Source organism: Podarcis erhardii (assembly GCF_964252035.2).
Source record: "Podarcis erhardii genome assembly, chromosome: Z".
In the NCBI taxonomy this organism is placed as follows: Eukaryota; Metazoa; Chordata; class Lepidosauria; order Squamata; family Lacertidae; genus Podarcis; species Podarcis erhardii.
In genome coordinates this window covers 45,832,478-45,857,360 of record NC_138504.1, presented here as the reverse complement: position 1 = coordinate 45,857,360, position 24,883 = coordinate 45,832,478, and the positions used below count along the sequence as shown (strand labels likewise).

At 43.9% G+C, this 24,883-nt stretch overlaps 1 protein-coding gene across 2 annotated transcripts in view; it reads left to right on the top strand.

Moving 5' to 3' along the window:
* The first annotated feature begins 4,876 nt into the window (after window positions 1–4,876).
* BRINP1 (BMP/retinoic acid inducible neural specific 1) overlaps window positions 4,877–24,883 on the top strand; it is a 111,337-nt gene continuing 91,330 nt past the window's right edge. Inside the window, exon 1 of one of the 2 annotated variants that reach the window (XM_081847573.1) lies at window positions 4,877–5,339. The gene's annotated coding sequence lies outside the window, so the exon portion shown is untranslated. Of the gene's footprint in view, window positions 5,340–8,603; window positions 8,685–24,883 lie in introns of those variants that run through there. The other variant, XM_081847574.1, reaches the window with a different exon arrangement.

Below are 24,883 nucleotides of genomic sequence, written 5' to 3'. Positions count from 1 at the left end.
AACATGTGCAAAATTGTGTCCCAAAAATGTGTATACTAAATTCATACTAAAATGTTGGTGATTTTTCATGAGAACTTTTTATTCTTTCTTAAAATACAAACCCATATGGAAAAATGGGTAACTGAGTTTAAGCTTAGAAAGAATGAGAAATGGAGAGAAATGAAAATTGATACATGCATCCATCCTTAGTGTTACACCACTAACATTATAATTTAGAGCAGGGCTCTCAAACAAGAACATCGGAAGATTCCTGCTGGATCAGACCAAAGGGCTATGTAGTCCAGCATCTTGTATCTTTCAGTGGATAAACAGGTGAAAAATACATGAGGGCACCAACACTCTCCCGTTCCTAATACTCAGCAACTAGTATTCAGATGTATACTGTGTCTGATAATGGAGGTCATATACAACAGGCCTCCACACCTGGAGCCCTCAGCTGGAGTCATTGGCCATGTTGGAGGGAGCTGTACTCCCAAAAACTTGAAGGGCATTAGGTTGGAGAAGACTGATATATGTCAATATCCTCCACAAATTTGTTTACAGTAGTTCACTTTTAAAGCCGAGTTGGCAACCATCATCACATCTTGCAACAGCAAATCTCCTAGTTTAACTATGTGCTGGGTGAACAAGTCCTTCTTCATTTTCAGCTTCATTTGACAATGTCAGGTTCTAATAAGGGCTGTGCACTGCTCCTCCTATGAGCTGGAACACACAAACACCAAATTCAGCCCTGAATCGATATGAGGGTCAATTAAATTAAACATATTGGATGTGTAAAAATATGGCCCCAAGGGGATGGGGGAAGGTGCTTGGGACGTGGTGCCCTGCAGGAATCCTCCACTTACTAGCTGGGGAAGGCAACTGCAAAGTAGATTCTCGTGTGCACTCCGTGCCCCAAAGCATTAATTTGACGGGGACTTCTCCAATGTGCTGGAAAGGCTAGAATGAAATGAGCCTTCTAGAGCTGTCCGTGGTGCTGCAATACATCTGTGCAAAGCTTTCAGTCACAATGGCTTTTATTATGTACATTGTTTTGGTAAAGCAGGGAACAAGCTCTTGAGTTGCACAGAGGTACATCATATGCCCATTGAGTGACTTACCTGGGTTATAGTTCACCCTGCTTCAGCCTTCAGAACTGGTTTACAGTACTGATATGTTTTTAACTGTTCTCACCATCCTACTCTTAAAAAAGCTCAAACATGGAGAAAACCTTCTTGGGATCTAAAATGAGGAAAATGCAAGAGACGGGATAGTGAATTAAAAATAACTGATGTGCACAGTTCATGCATTATTTGAAACATTTATATCCCGCCTTTCCATCCTGCAGGGATCTGCAAAGCAGCTAATGAAAGCATATGGCGAGTAATCAAAACAGAATAAAACAACAGCAAAACATTCATTAAGACAATAAGCAATAAACAATAAAAGCCACAAATAACATAACAAAACCACAAGAGGCAGCAAAACAGGCGGCAGAAGCATCCAAATTGGGATTAGAGGATTCCACCCCTTCCAATCATTTCTTCCTCTCATTCCCTCTGCATCTGTGTTCACTCCTCCTGATTTCAGGTTTAAGTAGAATAATTTCTAACATTCATTGCAGAATTGGAGCATACACAACCAGAGCTCAGAGTCAAGCTGTGGAGTTTGCTGTGGCATTCAGTTCTGTCAATACAGTTGAATTTCCCACAAATCCTGACATTATTTATGAAGCACTGTGAAAAAAGCAATGCTAATAGAATGCTACATATGATTGATTTTACACAATTGATTTTAATATGTGAACCGCCCTGAGGACACAGCCGATTGGGTGGTATAAAAATGTTTAAATAAATAAATGCATACATATATAAATAAATAACTGCTCTTGATTGTATTGGGATTCTTTTTTATGGAATGTTTTAACTGCACAAAACCCTAACCACAACTTTGCACACAAGTGTGCCCATACATCAGCAAGACATTTGAAGATTCCTTTTCTGCAGTGTTTTATCAATCAGCATATTTGCATAGCTAGTGTGTTCATGCTGCATGTGGAGGGTGGTGGTGACACAAATGAACAGAAGGAGTCACAATGTGTACATTGATCCATATAAAATATGTTCTATATAAAAGTAATGGAACAACTGAGGAATTCGAATGCTTCTGTTCCACACTGAAAGTGCTACTGAGTTATTTGGAACTCCAAATTTCAGTGAGAAGTTCAGATGAATAAAATTTTGGAAACAATATTTAGAGAAACTTCCTAATGGTAAAAACTGTTTGGATGTGGAACAGTCTGCCTCAAGACATAACATATGCTCCTTTACTGGAAGTGTTTAAGCAGAGGCTAGATAGCTATATGTCATTCTGAACTGCAGATCTAGCACTTAAGTAGGAGGCTGGGCTAGGTGACCTCTTTTGTGCAAAAACTATTTGAGTTATGTCTCAGTTCCTGGAAACATGGGGCTACTTTCTAAAACAAAAAGAGCTTACATGTATAATGCACCATTGTTCCATCATGGAACCCAAGACAATGATCATCCAGTTCCCAGAAGTCACCCATCCAACCAATGATCAGACCCAGATCTTCTTAGCTTCAACAAGTTGATTACACACTCATGATATCAATCTTGCAAAATCGTGGGCAGAATGCTTCTGAATACTAGTTGATGAGGAACAACAGTGGGAGAATACTGTTGTGTTCGTGTTCTGTTTGTGGTCTTCCAAGAGGCATCTTGCTAGCCACTGTAGGAAACAGAATGGTGAGTAGGCCTTTGGTTCAATCCAGCAGGGCCTGTTTTATATTCTTAATCACAACTCCTACATGGCCCTTTCAGGGGTCGTTTATATAAATAAACCCCACCACACCTCCACCCTACCCTTCCCTGGCATTTTGTCTGCTTCCAGAAATGGAACATCCTGACTCCAGAGGGAGCAGAAGGAGGACGTATTCTGGGTAATGACACTGCTTCATGTTCATTTGTCTAGTTGTAATGAACAAGTCTCTAAGGCAAGTCAGTATTATTAGCCCTCCATATTGCAGATGGGAAAACTGAGACTGAAAAAGAGTGGTTGGCTTAAAGCCACCTAGTGAGCCTGTGGCAGGAATCCTGCTAATGAACTTAAATTGTAACTAGGTAGATTTGGTTGTGTTTCTGTTACTTTGATACCTTTTACTGCTGTACTATAATTATATGTGCTTGTCTTGTCTAGTTTTATGTTTTCCAACCCCCACTTTTGTTTCAACCAGATAACCCTATTTATAGGGTTACTTGGCAGTCAAATAAATAAATGCTTTTTGGTGGTTAAGGCATTTCAACACGGGAACCAAGCACCTAGAGAAATTGTGGGCTCTCTGTCACTGGAGCTAGGCAGCCACTTGTATGGTGAGGCTCTTGCCCTGGGTTTCCTTCATTGTGCAGAAGGTTGATAGCCTTACAGGGCCAGCTCCAGCTCAATTATTTTTATTCTCAATCAGTCACTCACATTTCCTTTTCTGCCATTGTATATGCCTTTAACTAACCTCCCCCATCATAGCTGGGGAAGATCATGCAGAAAACATAACACTTAACATAACATAACATCTCCCTTCCTGAGTCAAACAGAGCCTCAGTGAGGAAAGTGTCATCCCTGAAGGAACAAAGGAACACAGAAAGCTGACTTATACCTAGTTGTCTAATTGAACCACCCAGCCGACAATGACTGGCAGCAGCTTTCAATGGCTACTAAACTTGATGGCTATGAAACCACAGGAGGAAAGAGTGCTGTTGTGCTCAGCTTCTGCTCATGGGCTTCTCATGGTCATTTGGTTGGCCATGGTGAGAACAGGGTGCTGGACTAGATGGGCCATTGGCTCAATCCAGCAGGCTTTTCTTATGTTCTCTCTGGGGGTTTCAGGCACAGTCTTTCCCAGCCCTAACTGCAGATGCCAGGGAGTGAACTTGGGACCTTCTGCATGCAAAGCAGATGCCATTCCACTGAGATATGGCCCTTCTCCTTAAAGAAGGCTGCAACAAGGGAGGTAGAAGAATCCTCACAGAGGCTGATAGGAAGAGAACCCAGTGGATGATCAGGCTGCTTGGAGATAGCTAGGACGTGTGTGTGTGTGTGTGTGTGTGTGAGAGAGAGAGAGAGAGAGAGAGAGAGAGAGAGAGAGAGATGGATGGCTTGTTGGAGGGAATTTATGAGCAGAGAACAGGGTGGTTGGACTTTAGGGGAGGGAGACAAAGACTGTACACAAAGGGAGGGAGAAAGAGGACCTAGTGAGACAAAGATAGGGAATGGAACGGGGGCAAGAGGCAGACAAGCTGAGAGGAGCGAGAGAGAGGGAAAAGAACAGAAAGCCAAACTGCATAGAAATGGGAACTATAGAAACACAATGGAAAACGAAGAGAGAGAAACAGATGACCCCCCCCCCACTCAATTTCCTGTGGTGCTTACTATATCCAGCAGGTTTCTCTAATTAGTCGCTTCGCCTTCGCCCGCCCAAATCTAATCCAACGATTCGTGTCCACGGACACACCAGCGACTCTTGAAGCCCACTCCTCAATAGGCTCTAAACCTCCCCTTCCTCCTCAAAAGCGCACACCTCTCTTCTCTTCCCCCCCCCATGCCACATCTCAAGGGGTGGGTCCCCCTATATCTCACAGGCCAGCACCCCTGTCTTCTTTTTATGCCCTCCCCGACATCCCTGTTTCAAAACGCAGCCCCCGCTCCCACGTCCCAATGATAGAGGGAGTGAGAGACTTCTTAGGACCAGCCCCCTTCCAGGCTCTCGGCCCCGCCCTCCTCCCTCCCTCTACCCATTCATTTTCTTCAGTCGGGCCGAGAGCTCCGCCCCTGACGGCACCGAGGCCCCGCCTTTTCCTCCAGCCTTTGCTCATTTCGGTCGCCTCCCTCCCTCTCTCCCTCCCTCCCACCTTCTCTCTCTGTGCTGCTTTTTGCGCCTTCGTTTCGCCCCCGGTGGCTGCAAACTGATCCATCAGAGGAAGGCAGGGAGGGGATTAAGGATAATAATAATCATACAGAAAGAACACAAGGAAAGAGGACTGGAGAAGGATAGGTAAAAGAAGGTGGGGGAGAGAGGGAAGGAATAACATCCGGATTTTCTTTTTCATCTATTCCCCACACCTCTTCCTTTTTGCATCTCTGCCTTTTAATGCCTGGGATCCGGGGCGAGGAGAGGGATTCTCTGTCTGAGCATGAAAAGGACTGCTAAAGCCCCAGTCTTCCTACGCCTGCAGCATCAGCGGAGAATCGCCCACTATGCGCTCTGGATCCAGAAGGGCTCGCACCACAAGTTCCTGCCGAGCCGAATGAGAAACCAGATCTCCGCTAGAGAGGGGCACTAACATCCGGTAAGGGGAAAAGGCATTTTACTATTATTATTTTGACTCTGCTCAGCCAGACAGCCACACAGACAGCCGCAACATCGGCCAGCTCGTTCTCGTGGGGCCGCCCTCTAGAACTCCCGTAGGCATTCCTCGTTATCTAGCCTCTCTATCTTGGTAGTCACTGTGGGAAACCGGACTAAAATGGTCTGATCCAGCAGCAGCGCTCTTCTTCTATGGCTGGCAGACTTCTCTTCCGAATTCTCTCTCAGACTCCTTAACAGCGCTGCCTCCCCCCCACCCCGCCAAAAAAAAAAAAAAAAAATCCTTCCATCGCTCCAATCTTTCTCCGGATTTCATCTTTCCTCATTCACTCAGCCAAAATCTGAGGGATTCAGTTCCCATACACGTCGCTTTGCAGTTTCGTATCCCCCTACTTAGTAAGCAAAGGGTTAAATGGTGGATGTACAAAATCGCGCAGAAACTCTGGGCTTGCGTGTGCCGGACCGCAACACAACACAACACAGACAAGACCTGTACGTGTGTGTTCAGGTGCCTAATCGCTCACAGGCTGTATGTAGTGTGTCCGTGTGTATAAGTGTAAAACTCTTTCAGCCTCTGCACACACCCTTGTAGAATTATTTCTGCTGGGCTGTCATGATTTGTCGTGATCTCGGGTCATAATTTTTGAAGGAAACTTCCCGGCAAGGAGGGAAAGGCTAGTGTGCGTGTTTGGTGGACGTGTGTGTGTGTGTGTGTGTGTGTGTGTACACGTACAGCTGCTTCATGCAGTGCAATCACACATTATGCTCAGGCTGAAGTAGCATCTCGCCAAACAAACTGCATGGAAAGAGAGGGCTTGCAAAATCTCGGCGCCCCCACCGCAGCCCAGCCGCCATCCCCCCGTGATGTCTATGCCAAGATATATTGATCAGGACAGAGTCTAATAGAGTCCTGGAGGGGGGGGGGGAGTCCCCAAGGAGACAATGTCCTCTTTGCTTAATAGACTGCTGTGTTTGGTTTGCAGAGTGACAATCCAAGCTTTGAATTCCAGGCTGTGGGGGGGGGGGTTACTTCCTCACCCTGCCCCACTGGTATGTGGGGAGACTAGGTAGGAATTGTGTTAAAATTAGATGTGGGGAGAATGGTCTGTCTGTCTAGCTGTTCACGGTGGGAAGCAGGATGCTGGACTAGCTGGATGTTGGGGTCTGATTCAGTGGGTCTCTTCTTATCTATTTATCTGTCCATTGGAACAGCAGGGTGCCATGCATGCATGGGAAAAGAGTCTCTAAGGGGAGCTCTCCAGGATGGGAGGGGGCACCTTAGGAAGTGGAAGCAAGCTGAAAGCTAAACTTCAGCTTTGCCAGCCTTTTAAATAATTTATGCAGCATGGATGGAGACTGTGCCATTCCTCCATTCTCTGGAGGGTCATAGAATATATATTCAGGGGTTTAATGGGAAGGTGGTCCGTCGTGGTAGTGGTGGTGCGGTGAAGTATGTATACACACACACACACACACACACACACCTCTCTCTCTCTCTCTCTCTCTCTCTCTCTCTCTCTCTGTGGAGAGAGGCTCAGTGCTACTTCTGATGCATAAGCCATAGTATAATGAGAAGGCTATTGACAAACCACTCCAGTATAAAGATTCGCTACCCCCAAATAACAGCTGTAGGGGAAAGGATGGGGGATGGAGCGTGTCCCACCCAGAGGAGAGAAATCTTTTCTTAATAGGAGTTAAGCTGGTCTGAGAAGAGTTACAGAGAGGTAGGCTGATGGTGCAAAGGAAGAAGAGATTAGCAAGAACTCTGGAGGGAGTGAGAGCTATTTCTGGGTAGATTCAAGCATCCTTCCCACTGTTGATGGTCCTATACACCAATTTACCATGCCTGCTTCCCTCTCTCTCACAGGACTATCTTTTATACACATGAACACATGCATGGACTGATACTAATGAGAGTGTGTGTGTGTGTGTGTGTGTGCGTGTACACACACACACACACACACACGAGGCAGTACATTTATTCACAGAGGTCGTCTTCTTTTGGTCTCACACAACGCATGAATTGGTGCTTGTCTCCCTTTCATAACGCATAGCTGGTGTCTCTCTCTGACTTGCACAGGCACACACCACTGGTGGCCTACTCTGGCATGCATGGGCACACACACACACACACACACACACACACATTTGTATTACATACACACACTTTGCCATCAACACCTTTTCTTTTATATGCACACAGATACACATGCCACCTGGTCACGTAGATTTTGCCTGCTATTCACAAGCATGCTAAGGTATTGCAGACAGCTTCTCTCTGTATTTCAAATGTGCATGTGTGCACACACACACATACACAGAGAGAGAGCTACACAGACTTTATTACTTTGCATTATGGTTGCTTGCACACAAAGTTTCACCATGTCCCCCTTCCATTTCCATAAATTGTCCAAAGAAAGCTCTCCTCTTCTCCCCTCTCTCATAAAATACATTTTTTTTTTAATTGATGCACGTGTATCCAGTGCTTCTTTCCTGTGGGGATGCAGGGGTACACATACCCCTAAACATTTTTTGAATCTTTGTACTTTTGTCCATTTACTGTATTTATTTTCACCAATTTGAACTATAAAATGGTGATTTTCTTGAGTGAAAATGAGAGTATCCCTAAACGTGTTTTTTTAAAGAAAAAAAAGCACGGCATGTATCCCCACCCAGTTTCCTTCCTTGCACAGACAGCCCCAGTTACACACAACTTGCATGCACCCTTAGGCTTCATTCTGCACTCAGTCGCACGCAGGTTCCCCTTGCACACCCAAAACTTCCACACTGTGTTGTTGCACATACAAATAACAATGGCCAAACAAGAGAGATCTGTCTTCGCTTCCCCCCACACCACGCATGCAAACAAGAACACATGCAGCAGACACATACACACAATTCTTTGGGAGGGTGTGACATTCTCCCTCTCCTGATTGGGTATCCCTTACTCTCAGCCCTGAACTGATATGCACAGTCATTCATCCACATACACAGACATCATTGCCAGGGACTTTGTGGCAAGCTCTGCCCCTCTTGTCTGTGCAGATCAAATCTTAAGAAGTGAATAGATATGCTTTCACCTCTCGCATCCCTTACTACTAGCAGGATGCACTGTCCGTGTTTTCCTCCAGCCATTGATGGGGGTGGGGTGGGGGGTTATCCATCACTCGAGCTCCTTAATCACTCAGCAGAAAATGCTTTGCACACATTTTCCCTCATCTTCCTTTTACTGCACTTTTCATGTCCTCAGGACTCTGCAGTTCCTTCATTTTGAAAAAAGGCAAGAAAACAGGATCCTGCAAAAGAGAGAAGGGTGCTTATCTCTCGGGTAAGCTGGGATACACAGGATTGGGATATGTAACCTTGGAAAATCACTGAGGGAGTGTTGTAAGGGTGGTGGACGAGAAAGGATCTTGTGTCTGGTCCTGTGAGCCTAGCAAGTGAGTGTTGGAGTGTGTGAGGAAGCCTGTGAGACAGCTGTGTTTGCACTTTTGAAAATGTGTGCAACAGAGCATGGCTGTCTGCCAGTGTGCTCCATGCTCACGAGACACATGGGATTGTACCTTCATTTTAACTGGTTCCAGAAATAGGGTAGGATGCATGTCCAGAGGTATTGAGGCATCTGCATGAAGGGGGGGGGGTTTGAAGGAGGGCTATTGCTGTGAGAACATGTGTGTGAGTAAGAGGCTGCAATGTGAGTGCATCTGTGAGGGTGATGGAGGTTGTGCGAGAAGATCAGTTCTAATGCATTCATGTTCATGTGTTTGGGGTATGAAAAAAAGGCAATGCTTTTTTTTCTAGGGCAGCATCTGGGAGTAAAGGCAACAATGGTGGGTGAACATTGAGCATGTGCATTTGTGGGTGTTGATACCACTGCTTATAGAAGGGAACCAGTGGGGGATATAAGGGGATGGTGTGTACAAGTGGCACCATGGATGGGTTTGCAATATGGATGATGCACATTCCCCGGAAAATGCCCGAATCTCCCTAGTGATATCAGAACCAACACTTCCTTGCTTGCATAGCTCAACCCTCACTGGCAGCAAGACAACTGTACTAAATTAAAATGCTCCCAAGTTTATCCCACTTCTCTTTCCAGGGCCTAGTTAAGAGACTGTATAATCCCTTTAAGGCAGCATTTAATAGGGCCAGACAACTGCCCTGATGAAATGCCTTATTTTGCAGTGATTGCTGCAGGGAGAAAAAGCTGGTCCCCCAAGAGAGGACTGCTGAGAATGGCCTTTGCTTTGACTCCCCTGCCTCTGGGGTCCCACTGTATATCCTACCCCCTTCCTTCCCCAACAACTCCATATTTAAGAACTTGGAAATATTTGTGGCATCAGCTAATACAAAGTCAGGTTCTCTCTCTTTTTTTGATAAGCACATTTGCAGGTGTTTAGGATTAACATTAGGGGGTGAGCTGGGAAGGTGGGAAAACTGTCATAATAATTAAGCTGAATTAGGGAACCATCTCTGCCTGTGAAATAGTGTGTTATGTGTGTGTGTGTGAGAGAGAGTGAGTGCATGTGTGGGGGAGACTCATGCCTGAATGTCGCTTTTTAACATGTATCTCAAAATCTGTTCTGCTGTCAGACTCAGTGTGGGTTGTTTAGGTATGTCACGATGCAAAGCAAGAGGGGTTGTTTGTGTAGTGGGAGGGAAATATCAGGGGATGACAGAATAATCTTAAAATGTCTTGGTAAAGCGGGGACAAGGATGGAGAAAGGGGGTAAACTGGAAGAAGAGAGAGGATGCAGAAACGACAAATAAAATAACATTTGAATCTTGATATGTTAAGGTTGTCAGGGGAAGGGCATGAACATGTTTCAAACATGTGGTTTTATACATGGGAATCTTTGATGAAATGCAGGTATATTTAAGCACCTTTCAGGCAACACAATCAAATCACCCTTGTCTGTTCTCCTTGTCTCTAGAAAAACTCATCCCATGAAGACACTGTGTCTCCCAGAAGGGGGAGCTCTGACACCATTTCTGGGGCCCGCCTATAGATTTGCGGATGCCAGCTGTATACCAGAGCAATTTAAATTCCTATTTGGTTTAGATCTGTCGAACACACACACACACACACACAGAGAGAGAGAGAGAGAGAGAGAGAGAGAGAGAGGGAGGGAGGGAGACAGAGAGACTGGTAATCGCTAAAGCACCCTTGCATAAACTAGGGTTGCCATATATTTTCTTTAGGATTCCCAAAGAAAAGCCCAACAATTTTGTCCCCTCTCCCCCAAAAAGCTCAATAACTTTTATGCCCAGATTTTCACTTTGGCAACCTTACCTAACCACTTTTACTAACCATAACCCTGTTGTATCAAATCAATGGTCCAACTAGTCCAACACTCTGTTCCCCACACCAGCCAATTAGATGCCTTCAGGAAGAATTAAAAACTAACAGGCAGGGCATGTGGGGGAAACCACTTCCTCCAACTGTTTTTCCTGCAGTAGCAGATGTTTTGAGGTAGACTGCTTCTGAAGCTGAAGGTTCCACTTAGCCTTCAGAGGGATAGCCTTCAGTAGACCTTATCCTCCATGGATTTGCCCAAGACTCCCCCTTTTAATGAAGTCTAAGTTTGCAGCTGAAACCACATCTTGTAGCAGTGAATTCCATAAGCAAACTAGACATTGTGTGAACAAGGACTTTTTTAAAAAAGAACAGAAGAGGAAGCTTCATTTGTGTGGTAGTATAGACTTACTGATGGTCTGTGTGAAGCTTGTTCCTCCCCAAAACTGCCTAACTGAGGTGCCAGGCTTGGGAAGGTATGGAGGATCCAGCAGTGTCCCATAGCCCTTGTGCCTTCTTCCCATATGCCAGCCCCTCCTTCCCAAAGGGTTTGGGAAGGCAGTGAGAGAGCTCTTGTGCCTTGTTCACAGTGCCTGTCACATTTACCCGGCCCTTATGCCCACCCTCCACCATAAATACAGTGCTGTCTATAGTGATCCACAGCCAAGTGTCCCAAAGCACTCTCAATTACTCCCCAAAGCCTAGCACCTCGGGCATCAAGTTATGGGAAGGCAGTAATAGGGCTCTGGGAACATCCTAGAATCCTCCTGCCTCCTTCCCCAAACCCTGCACCTTGGAACCCTCCCCCTTCCTTCTGAAAGTGTGGCATGTCCTAGAGCCCTTGTGTCTCCTTCCCAAAGGACAGTGCCTCAGTTACTAGGCTTTAGGAACCAGTTGGAGGTGGCTCCAGCAGCAGATACAGACTTCGGCAATATGGTACCCTGGTTGAGGATAAAAATAATCTCCTAAAGATTAGGCTTTTGGCAATGATGTTCAGCACCTCAAAGCTGCTGTGCCGCATTTCTGAAGCCTAGCACCTCAGTTATCTGGCGCTTGTGCCTCCCTCCCAATATTTCTTATTTTCACAATAATTCCTTGCTCTGCCCTAAAGACACGCTGTCAGCTGCAAAGCCTGACACCCCAAAGCCCCACCGCCTCCTTCGCAAAACTCAGAGCCTCATTTCCATTCCAGAACCCCTGAACCTCCTTCCCAAAGCCCCGTGTCTCTATTACACTGCTCTGGGAAGAGTGAAATGGCTCTGGCAGTGTCCCAGAGCCCTCTTGCCTCTTTCCCCAAGCCTGGTGCCCCAGAGCCCTCCTTCCCGAAGCAGGCTTCAGAGCCCTTGCAGCTCCTGCCCAAAGCCCAGTGCCTCAAGATAATATCTGGTACCCTCCCTAAATGTTTCTTATTTTCACAATAATTCCTTGCATCACCCCAAAGTCCACAGTGAGCCTGGCACCTCAAAGCTCACACACCTCCTTGCCAAAATGTGGAGCCTCAGTTACCTAGCTCTTGCACCTCTTTCACAAAGCCTGACACCTACTTCAAAATCCCAGCACCTCAGTTAATGGGCTGAGGGAAGGCAATGAGATGGCTCTGGCAGCAGGGGTGAACTTCGGTAATACGGCACCCTAATCAAGGACAAAAAATTTCACCACCCTATAGACTGCACTGTGCAATGAAACCTGGCACCTCAAAACCCTGGAGCCTCCTTCCCAAAGCCCACTGCCTCAGCCTGGCACCTCCTTACCCCCCAAATATTTCTTATTTTCACAATAATTCCTTGCACCACCCTAAAGATGGCACTGCTGGCAGTGAAGCATTCCTCCTTCCCAAAGCCCACTGCCTCAGAGCCCTGTGCCTTATTCCCAAAGCCTGGCACTTCAGTTGCATCCCAGAGCTCTTACACATCCTTCTCCAAGCCTATCACCTCAATTACCCAGCTTTGGGAAGGCATTGATATGGCTCTGGCCAAGAGCCCTTGTGCTTCCTTCTCAAAGTCTGGCAGCTTGCTTACTGGGCTTTGGGAAGATGGCTCCTGAAAGTGGTGTGGTGTGAGGGTTTTGGGGTACTATCAGAGCCCTTCCACTCCCTCCCCAAAGCCTGGTAAGTGAGGCAAACCCTCTGGGTGCACAAGTGGAGGAAAGTCTGTTTATTTATTTATTTCCCCTCTCACATAAGGTCACAATTGCCTGACTCTAATCTCTCTCTCTTTTTTTAATTGAAAAAAGCAAATCCTCTTTGTCACTATTAAATACAATGTTCAAATCAGGATGAGGAAGAGTTAGGGTTGAGGGTGCTGATGAAACCCCCCCCCCACCTGTTATTTCCACTAAACTGAGTTAAATTATCTTCTCCCTGTACTCTTCTAAAAATAGCAGCTGGGGGCCCATGCTAAAAGAGGGGTGAGAAAATTCTGGCCCTGGAAGGGGATGCAATATGGCCCTCCAGGCCTTTCTTTCTGGCCCTCAGAACTCTCCCAGGCCACACCCATCACTGGACCTTGTTGAAATGTGGCTTTGAACTCTGATAATGCCTTTTACATGTTTGGATGGAGGTTATGAGCATTTTCTCACTTGGTTTCCATAATGCAATGTGCTAAGCATGCATCATGTATCTTAGGTGGGTATACCAGACTGGAGAGAAGTGTCCTATTTTACCTCACCTTTGGTATACCATAAGTGCTGACATAGAGGAGCACTCTGTGATCACAGTGACAAACAGGATGTTCATGGGAAGCCCACAAACACAACTTGAGCACAACAGTTTCTTCACCTGCAATTCCTAGCAACTAATGTCGCTGCAGACAGTGAAAGTGTAGCATAGCTGCCATGGGCAGTAGTCATCAATACCCTTGTTCTCCTGGAATGTTTCTAACCCTCTTTTGAAATCATGTGAGCTGGTGGCTACTACCACATTAGGCAGAATGAAGCAGTTGCCTCAGGCAGCTGAATTCAGGCATTGCCTGAAAACAGGAATTGCTCCAGACATTTTGTTGCCTGAGGAAAAAGACAAGATGGTGCCACTCTCACAATCCTATGTACAGAAGCTGGGCAATTGAATCTTCCTTCAACACTGGGGATGGGGTAGTGTCCTGAGGGTGGAAGTCACAGCGTGAACTGCTACCCCCCTAAACATCTGTATTTATTTGCTTTTACATCTTTGTTTTTATATTCTACCTTTTCTCCCAGGTGCTCAAGGGAGCATACATGGCTCTCTCCCTCTCCATGCCATGAAGTAATTCAGGGTGAGAGATGGTGTCTAGGCCCCCAAGGTCACCAAGAGAGCTTCATGGCTGACTTGAGATTTGAACCCCTGTTCCCCAGGCCCCAATGACATAACCACTTCTCCATGCTGGCAGTCACCTTACTCTAACAATAGGGCCAGCCCTGTGTGCAACAACAGCAAACTGTCAGTTGTTTAATTGATTATTGTTGTGGTTTACTCCCAGGGAAGGCACTTGTCTCAGATACTGTGCGCTAGGGATGGGAAATTCGATTCAGTTTGTGTTTCAAGCAACCCCCTGGAATCTGCACTTTCCAAAGCAATATGCAGACTGAAATGCAGCACTTTCCCAAATTGTGCTCGAGCCAATTAATGTGTAAGGTAAAGGTAAAGGTACCCCTGCCTGTACGGGCCAGTCATGTCCGACTCTGGGGTTGCGTGCTCATCTCGCTCTAGAGGCCGTGAGCCGGTGCCGTCTGAAGACACTTCCAGGTCATGTGGCCAGTGTGACGAAGCTGCTCTGGCGAGCCGGCACCAGCGCAGCACACAGAAATGCCGTTTACCTTCCCGCTATAAAGCGGTCCCTATTTATTTACTTGCACTTTGACGTGCTTTCGAACTGCTAGGTGGGCAGGAGCTGGGACCGAACGACGGGAGCTCATCCCACCGCGGGGATTCGAACTGCCGACCATACGATCGGCAAGTCCTAGGCACTGAGGTTTTACCCACAGCGCCACCCGCGCCTCCCAATTAATGTGTACAAGGATGCATATATGAGGGTAAAAGTGTGAATGCAAAAAGATGCCTATATTTGTGAAAATAATATGCAAAAATGCATTATATTAGGAAAAGCTGCTTCGTTGAGCAGTGTATTATTAGGAGAAATTCACTAAAATGCTCATCAGCTTTTATGAGGCTTTTTATTATTATTCATTTACTGCAAACCAATGTGGGAAAGGGGGCAACAGAATTTAAGATTGGAAAAATGAGAGGTTTAAAGTTTTGCCCATCCCTACCATGAACCTTTGGGTGGGGACTGCGAAGATTGAGTGGGGAGGGAAATATAATTTCCTGTTCCGTCTCAGGCAGCGAAATATCTTAGACCAGCCCTCAGCACCCTCCCCCACAAATGTCGGTTTGGCACAGCTTCATTTGCCTTTTCAGTGCCAGCTTAAAACTGTTTTAATGGATGTTTTCCTGCCCCTGTTGTGCATTTAATGGATGTTTTCTTGCTCCTGTTGGTTGCCTGTCGCTGCCTGTCTTAATTGTGAGAGTGAGCTTTTGTATTGCCTTTTCAGAAAATTGTTTTGGATTTCTCCAATCATGTTGTATTCCATATTGCAAGCCGTGCAAATTGAACTACAAAATGTGGCTGGCTGGGGAAACCATTTACTTGCCTGCTAAGAGGATAGTATTTCATGGCAAGCTATTCATGGCTTCCCATGCACTTGATCTGGAAGCTGCAATTTGTGCAGAATGCTGCAGCGTGAATGCTGATGGGAGTGAGGTCTTGTCTGCACCTGTGCTCTGAGGTCTGCAGTGTTTGCCAATTTGCTACCAGGCCAAGTTCAAGGTGTTAGTACTAGAATATGTTTTTACTTGTTGAGCACAAGTGTAGAGGAGATGGCTGAAGCACCTGGCACCCCATTTCCCCCCTAAAAGCTTAGCTCCTTTCCTTTGATCACCATACGGCTTGGACCATCGAATTGTATTTATTTTTGCCATTATGCCTTTAGAAGACATCTGAAGGCAGCCTTGTATAGGGAAGTTTTTTAATGTTTAATGTTATGTTTTTATATATGTTGGAAGCTGCCCGGAGTGGCTGGGGCAACCCAGTGGGATGGGTGGGGTATAAATAATAAAATAATAATTGTTGTTGTTTGAGGGTATGGGGTGTGTCCTCTTTTTTGCTCTTCAAAATATGGCAACCCTACTTTTAAGCACCATGGTACTTGACTGCCCCCACAAAGAGTGTGGCCTCAGCACTATCTTGCTGCATTTGCGAGGGAAACACAAGCTATCCTCTTCTTAGCAGGCTAGGAAGTCAAAGGATCAAGCAGTCCAACGTGATCCAGTGCAGCCATGGAGGAAGGAAAGTAGCCAACATGAAAGTGAAATAGGCTGTGAGGGAAGGGGGTGAACAATCTATCCTTCTTCCAAACCTCACCTGCCTGTATTGAATTCCTTCCCACCCGTGGCCAACTGACAAGCTGTTAAATGCAATGATGGGGGCAGAAAGTCGAAATAATTTTAATCTGTTTTAGTATTTTAATTTTTGTATGTTTTAAAGTAGGATTGTAAATTCTTATTGATTTTACTCTTTTTTTTTCTAAACTGCTTTGAGGTTTGTTTGTTTTTAAACTATCCAGTGATATAATGTAGTGCAATAATTAATATAATATAATAATATTATATCCCACTATTTCTGTAATGAACTCAACTAACTTTAGTTACAGATGGGTAGCCGTGTTGGTCTGCCATAGTCAAAACAAAATTTTAAAAAAAATGCACACGAAAGCTCATACCAAGAACTAACTTAGTTGGTCTTTAAGGTGCTACTGGAAGGAATTTTTTTATTTTTTATTTTGTTTTGACTAACTTTATAATAAATAATAAATAAAATCTTTATTGCAATCCCAAGACCCATCCAACAATTTCAGAACAAAATACAGTTAAGACAGCCAACCACAAAAGAGGGAGGAACCAAGGAGGTTGTTTTGTCTTGTCTCAAGCATGATGATCCTTGTTTCTTTTAACTTCTGAGAGAAACTTTGCCACGGCCAGTGTAATATCATTAGACCTGTCATCCAAAAGATATTTAATATGGGAGGCTTCAAATTTTCCCGGCAGATTTGCCAGTAAGGATTTGATCAGTTGGTCCCTTGTTTGCTCGTACTGCCCACAATGCAGTAAAATATGCTTCATGCAGTCAACGTCCTGAGAACATAAACAAAGCCTATTCTGATAAGGGACGCCTCTCAGTCTACCATTTAGCACTTCCGATGGAAATACATTTAGTCTGGCCTTGGTAAATAAACGCCGATAGGTTGGTACAGACAGGTTCCTAAGATATGAGGGTATCTGAAAATCGCACCCATATTGGATTTCTGCTGCTACCGGGCCACAAATTACATGGGATCGAGATCGCAGGTCGCTATGTGAAATGTCCCAAAGCCTTTGCCTCAGGGAACTTACTTTATAAGGTTCACTGACTACCATTTCTTTCTGGGCTGTTTTTGACTTTTAAAGCCTTATACATATAGGGACTATTTCCTCCAGGAACCCTGCATGAACCCTGAAACCCTTCCCCAAGTACTACCACACTGGTGGAGGTCTGGAAGGGGATGAGGAGAGAATGGGTCTTCTCTATATCATTTCTCCATTTATCAAATCAGGGCAAAGTTTGGTAATCTTTCATAGCATGGCTCCCTGAGTGAGCCCAAAATTTGGTTCCCTCCAAATGAACCTTCTCAGTTTTGTACTTCCTCGTTTTGGTGCCCTGTGTGAGAGAACTACCCTACCACCCTAAGCTAGTCTGATCAGATGTTTTTGCCAGAGAGGTCCATTTGGCAGCAACCTTGCCATCATTTTGGCACCAGGCTAAGAGTTTCTTTTTACTTCCCCAGGTATTTAAGTAGCACCAATTATCTTTTGGGACATGGGTGGCGCTGTGGGTTAAACCACAGAGCCTAGGACTTGCCGATCAGAAGGTCGGCGGTTAGAATCCCCGCGACGGGGTGAGCTCCCATTGCTCGGTCCCAAATCCTGCCAACCTAGCAGTTCGAAAGCACGTCAAAGTGCAAGTAGATAAATAGGTACCGCTCCGGCAGGAAGGTAAACGGCATTTCCGTGCGCTGCTCTGGTTCACCAGAAGCGGCTTAGTCCTGCTGGCCACATGACCCGGAAGCTGTATGCCGGCTCCCTCGGCCAATAAAGCTAGATGAGCGCCGCAACCCCAGAGTTGGTCACGACTGGACCTAATGGTCAGGGGTCCTTTTACGTTTACCTTAATTATCTTTTAGAGGGCTGTTAAATTTATTTTGAATTATGCCATTTTATCGTATTTTTCTTTACTTTCTATATTGCCCTGGGACTTTTATTCTTTCTTTTGTCAAATAATATTTATTAGTTTTGCAAATTTTTAACAAATCAATACCAAATTACATTATATTTTATACAGTTTTCCCAAAAATTCGTTCTAGATGCTTCCCAACTTTCCCCCATAGCTGCTTGATTTTACATATTTATTTCTAATTCACATTTTATTCCTTATATGTATTTGATTTACAATTTTTACAATTTTTATTTTTTCCCTTCCCCATTATCCATCATCTGTCGATTTATCAATTCCTGCTTGTATATTTACATAACAATAACATATTCCCTTAAAGAACAAAAGAGATTACAGTGGTGCCTCACAAGACGAAAAGAATCCATTCCGCAATTCTCTTCGTCTAGCGGTTTTTTCGTCTTGCGAAGCAAGCCCATTGACAGCTTAGCGGATTAGCGCTATTAGCGGTCTAGCGGCTTTTAGCGATCAGCTGAGAGGCGGCTTATCAGCGGAACAGCTGATAAGCGGCTTAGCGGCTTAGGAAGGGGGGGGGAGCGAAAAAAACCTGCGGGAACTCGCAAGATTTTTTCGTCTTGCGAAGCAACCCCATAGGGAAATTCGTTTAGCGAAGCGCCTCCAAAACGGAAAACCCTTTCGTCTAGCGGGTTTTCCGTCTTGCGAGGCGTTCGTCTTGCAGGGCACCACTGTATACATCCTGTTGCCTATCCACTTTAAATCATTACTTATAATTTTATATTAATTTTTCTTTCTTTTCTTCTTGCGTGTGCTGCCATCTGTGTCTGTCTTCTCCTCCATCCTTCACCTTTCAGTAGTTGCCCATCTTCACTTTTCCAATCTACACTCCTCACAGCCAGTGTCCACTTCCTATCCAGTTCCATATTTTGCAATTCATGTTGTCTCCACAGTGTTTGCACTCTATTATCTGTTGTAAGATTATTTCTCAAGGACAGCCATCTGGTATTAACTCTAAGCAAGAAGGGCTCTTGTTATACAGCTCTACACACATCATCGTAGAAACTGGCCCACAAAGACCATTGGGGAGGAAGACCATTATTCCTTGAAAACTTTAAAATACTAGCAAGATCCCCTCCTCTCCACCATTGCTTTGCCAGTTTAGCAATCAGCTATATTTCCAAACATAGTTCAAATCTCTCTTCCTTTTGAAAAAGCAATCATCTCCAGCAACTCAAACCTGTGGTCTTTATTTCCAATTTCTCATTTTCCTTTTTTTCTCCTCAGTCTGGGTGAGGGTGGGTAATATCTCTTTTTAGTGTGTGCCCACCCTCCCACCAGCACAACACAACACAACACAACACAACACAACACAACACAACACAACACAACACAACACAACACAACACAACACAACACAACACAACACAACACAACACAACACAACAACACACACACAGTGTACTTTTCATACCCCTTTCCAACACAATTCCAAATTTATTGCTGTCAGTTCCAATATTCCAAACTAAATTATATCTTCCTTCTGGAGGGGTGTGTGTAATCATCCCTTGACACAAAGAAGAAAAAATATAAATCTCTTCCCTTCCTCCTTCACTTCACAAGCTTTGCACACGCAATTTCCTCATAGCTCATTCTGTATTTATTCTCTTTTACTTAAATACAGCCAGGTATATCAAGCTAAGGTTAGTTTAAACTCTAGGGTCCTCTTTTGTAAGCATTTATTCCATTAAGGCCGGAGGGTAACCACAAAAACAAGGAACCTTAAAACCATAGAGAGCTACCCTTCTCCTCTTCCAATTCTCTACGGCAGGAATAAACTTCATCACCAACCTTGGTTCCAGCAGCCAAATTTGTCAGCAGCTTGTTCCCCACATCTTCTCCACATCTTTAACTTAGTTCCAGTTAGCCAAATTGAGAAGGGAATCTGCACCTGCCATGGCAGATACGGAGGCTGGCTCACTGGCAGAGAGCTTGAAGACCCAGCGCCATTCTCTTCCAGCCCGTTTCGGAGCCTTCTTGCTTCAGCAGTGGCAGGATCTGGATCCACGGTAACCAAGGGGGTTTCAAGTCTCCCTGAATTGTCTCAGGGAGTTTCAGGGGACATCTCAGCCACAGCTGCACCCCCCCCATCAGAACCTTTTCCGATTACGGGAAAGCAGCCTCCATGGCTGAAAACAGAAACAAAATTCAGACTTTTCTTCTTCTTTAAGAGGGAACGGCTTATTTCCATCCCACAAATAAGTCAATCAATCTCCAAATGGCACATAGAAGTCTTAACATTAGAACAAAGAAGCAATTCAGTTGGAAATGATGGGATCTTTTCTTTGTTTTGCAGTTTTCATCTTCCAGCCAATTAAGTTCTCTGGGTGGCTTTTAACAATAAGCCGGGGCAGGGAACTTTTTCTCTTTTTTCAACTCAAGGGCTGTGTTTATTTGGGGGGGGGGGGAGGCTTTTGGGTGACACATACCAGTGGAAATCAGGATCAAGTGCGAAAGCGGTTGGAATAATGGGACCGGCTTTTATTTTCGTAACTAATATACTATATACGGCTGTTGTAAAGGCAACATGGATCAAGTTTATGGGAAGTAACTTGAACTATCAGGAATAATTTCAATTGTTTATAATGATTTTTTAAGGCAAGTTATATATTTTCTCCATTCCTTATTAAATTTTTGGTCTTCCTGGTTTCTAATTCTTCCGGTCATTTTTGCCATCTCAGGATAATTCATCAGTTTAATCTGCTGTTCTTCTCTGGCAGGTATTATGTCTTCTTTCCATCGCTGGGCAAGTAACATCCGGGCAACAGCTGTCCCATACATAAATAGTCTCATCTGGTCCATTGGTATTTCGGCACCTAAAATCCCTAAAAGGAAAGCTTCAGGGTTTGTTTGTTTTTTAAAAGAAAAGGTTATTTTAAACATTTTCCCCAGTTCATTATATATCCTTTCCCAGAATTCTTTTGTTACTTTACAAGTCCACCACATGTGATAAAAGGTGCCTTCCTTTTCCTTACATTTCCAGCATGTATTTGACTTTGTTTTGTACATTTTAGCTAATTTACTAAGAGTTAAATACCACTAATACATCATTTTCATCTAGTTTTCTTTCAAAGTATAACATGCTGTGAACTTTAAATCCCAGTTCCATAGCCTCTCCCATGCTGCAAGTTGTATATTATATCCAAAGTCCCTGGTCCAGTGTATCGTAACTGATTTGACATCTTCATCTTTTGTATGCCATTCTAATATTAATTTATACATTTTAGAAAGCAATTAAGTCTTATTTTCTAATAACACTTTTTCAAAATTAGAGGTTTAGTTAGAAAAGCCTTTCTTTTTGTCCATCTTAAATATGTCATTAAGCTGATGATATTGTAACCAATCAGTTAATAGTCCTCTGATATCTTCAAACCTCTTTAATTTTAATTTGTGTTCTACTTCCATTAATAATTCTTTATAAGTTGCCCAATCATTTCTCATGTTTATTTTTTTTAAAGATACCTGGGAAAGCCACCATGGTGTTTTTTTGTTCTAATAAATTTTTATATTTTTCCCATACTTCATAAAACACTTTCCTTACTACATGGTTTAGGAAAGGTCTATGTACTTTAACTTTATCATACCACAAATATGCATGCCAGCCATTATTATCATGGCCTTCAGGATCTAAAACATCAGTATTTTTTTAAATGATATTCATTCCTTTAGCCAGCATAGCCAGGACACCTTATAATATATACTTAAATCCGGCAGGGAGAACTCACCTCTTTCTTTAGAGTATCAGCAATTTATATTTTATTCTTGGTTTCTTCCCCTGCCAGACAAATCTGGTACAGTGGTACCTCGGATTACAGACACTTCAGGTTACAGATGCTTCAGATTAGATAGATAGATTCTTTATTGTCATTACACAAGTGCAACATTGCACAAGTGCAACGAAATTGGATGCCATCCCTTAAAAACAACAAAAGCAAAACAACAACAACAACCAAACAAACCACATTCCAGCCACACCCACACCCACACCCATCAAACTCCCAGGTCACACTATCGAGTTACAGCATTTAAGAAGGCCACAGCTCTTGGATAGAAACTATTTTTCAGTCTATTTGTCCTTGACTTGATGTTTCTGTATCTCCTGCCAGAAGGCAGTAGTACAAACAGACTGTGTCCCGGGTGAGATGCATCCTGCAGGATATTGTTTGCTTTCCTAAGACAACGGGAACCGTACAGTTCTTCCAAAGATGGGAGGGGATGACCAATAATCCTTTGGGCTGTGGTTATGACCTTCTGGAGCACCTTCCTCTTCCTAGCTGTACAGCTGGAGAACCAGGCACAAATACAGTATGTGAGAATGCTCTCTATGGAGCCTCGGTAGAAGGACACCAGCAGTCTCTCACTCAGATTGTTCTTCTTTAAAAGTCTGAGGAAATAAATTCTCTGCTGGGCCTTCTTCACCAGAGCAGTGGTATTTGCGCTCCAAGTCATGCCCTGATCGATAGTCACTCCCAAAAACCTGAATTCCGCCACCCTCTCCACCCGTTCCCCGTTGATATACAAGGGCTGAATGTCCGCCTTTTTTTTCCTGTAATCCACCACCAATTCCTTGGTCTTAGCCGTATTAAGAGCCAGATTGTTCTCTCCACACCAAGCACAAAGCCGCTCCACCTCGTCCCGATAGGCGGACTCATCCCCTCCTGAAATGAGCCCCACCACCGTAGTGTCATCAGCAAACTTGATGATTTTGTTGCTGGAATAAATGGCTGTACAATCATACGTATAGAGAGTATAGAGCAGGGGACTCAACACACAACCCTGTGGTGAGCCGGTGTTAAGGCTAAGGGCTGTGGACATATGTGACCCTACTCTAACCCTTACAGACTCCGCTAAACCAGAAATAGTACCTCGGGTTAAGAACTTGCTTCAGGATGAGAACAGAAATCATGCTCTGGCGGCACGGTGGCAGCTGGAGGCCCCATTAGCTAAAGTGGTACCTCAGGTTAAGAACAGTTTCAGGTTAAGAACGGACCTCCGAAACGAATTAAGTACTTAACCCGAGGTACCACTGTAATGTCTTTTTGCCATTCTCCAAAGTGTCCTACCTTGCTGACCAAAGCCATTGCTTGAAATAAAAATAACATTATTGGCAGCGCATTCATTTTAATTACCTATATCCTTCCGAATAATGATAAGTTCATCCTTCCCCACACCTCCAGATTTTTCTTTATTTCTCTCCAAGCCGTCATATAGTTATCTTTTAAAATATTTATATTCTTAGCTGTTATCCACACTCCTAAATATTTAATTTTTTCTCTCTCAATCATTAATCCTGTTAATAATTGTAATTATTTTTTATATTGGTCAGTCACATTATTCACCAGCACTTTTGTTTTGCTTTTGTTTATTTTAAAGCCTTCAATGTATCCAAATTTAGAAATCAGTTCCAGGACCATAGGGTCTTCCACAGTTACCACAAATGCCTGCTAATGCCTTAAATGTATATGCTTTGTACCCTAATGTTATTCCCTTTATTTCTTCATCAGATTTTAAACTTCTAGCCAGGGTCTCTCATACTAAAATAAACAATAATGGTCACAGGGGACATCCCTGTCAAAATGACTAACTTTTTTCTCCTTTTCTCACAGGTGGAAATTTGCTGGCAAACCAGTATAAAACCATTAAACTCTGCCTTCTCTTCCAACAGGTTACACACCATGCATTTTGTGGCCTGAGGTCATACTCACACCATAAATTTAAAGCACTCATACTGTTTTAACAACATGCCCCCCACAATCTTGATAAATGCTTGTTAAGGATGCTGGGACTTGCAGCTCCCTGAGAGGTAAACTGTGGCTCCCAGGATTCTTAGTGGGAATGAATGAATGTTAAAGTGGTATAAATGTGCTTTTAACATATAGTTTGGAAGGTGACCTGCTTCTCATAAGAACTGAATCCTACTTGTGAGGTTCTTTAAACAAAAATCCCAGAGAAAAATAGTAACTTTAGGGAAAGAAGCATTGAATAATTTCTATGGGGTATTATTATCTCATTGTTATAACATAGAAGATGAATGTACAAATGTACAAATCAATAGGTCAAAATCTTAACATATCTCTACCTCCAACCCCCCCCCCCGGCTTTTCTTTGCAAATGTCTCTCTCTTCCTTCTCATTCAGAATAGCAGACAACCTTCCAAGATTAATGCAAACATCATTAAGCACTTCTACAGGGAGGGATCTTATTCTGGAAACAGGTGTGGCTTCAATATTATTCATGAATGAATGTTGGGGTGAAAGATGGGGAATGATGTCTACCTCTAAATATCCAGGGTTAATATTACTTTTGCCTGTTTTGTTCCTTTTCAAGTGATCCCAGACAATCAGGGATCACATACAGGATGGGATGCTATGACAGGGCTATGTAGCCAATCAGGTTTTATTCTTGTTTTTGATGTTGGCAAATGAAGTCCATTTAGAATGCTGATAGCGCTTCCTGTATTGGTCACATGGGTGGTCCTGCCCAGTCCAGGATCACTAGGGAGGGACTACACCTTCTTTGCATGCAAATCTCTGGCATCTGCTGCCAAAATTATCTGGTAACAGGTGCTGCTGGATAAAGTGAGCTAGATGGTCAAATAGTCTGACATCATGCAAGACAGCTTCCTATGTAGAGAATAAGCAAATCTTTACCTGTGATATTTTCTTTAGACAAGGAGAGAAATGTCAAGGTAAAATGGCACCACTATCTTCCACACAATAATTGCATCTCCATGTCATGTGATAAACTTTCCACTTTCTTCTTCAGCCCCCTTGAGATGATCCTTTTGATTTTCCACTTGCCTTGATTGGTTTCTTACTTGTCTTGATTGCCTTGCTGGGCATTCCATGATCTCAACAATTCTCTTCCTACATTTCTGTGTTTTGTTCATTCAGTCTCTGTGTGTACGTGTAGCTTGTTTAG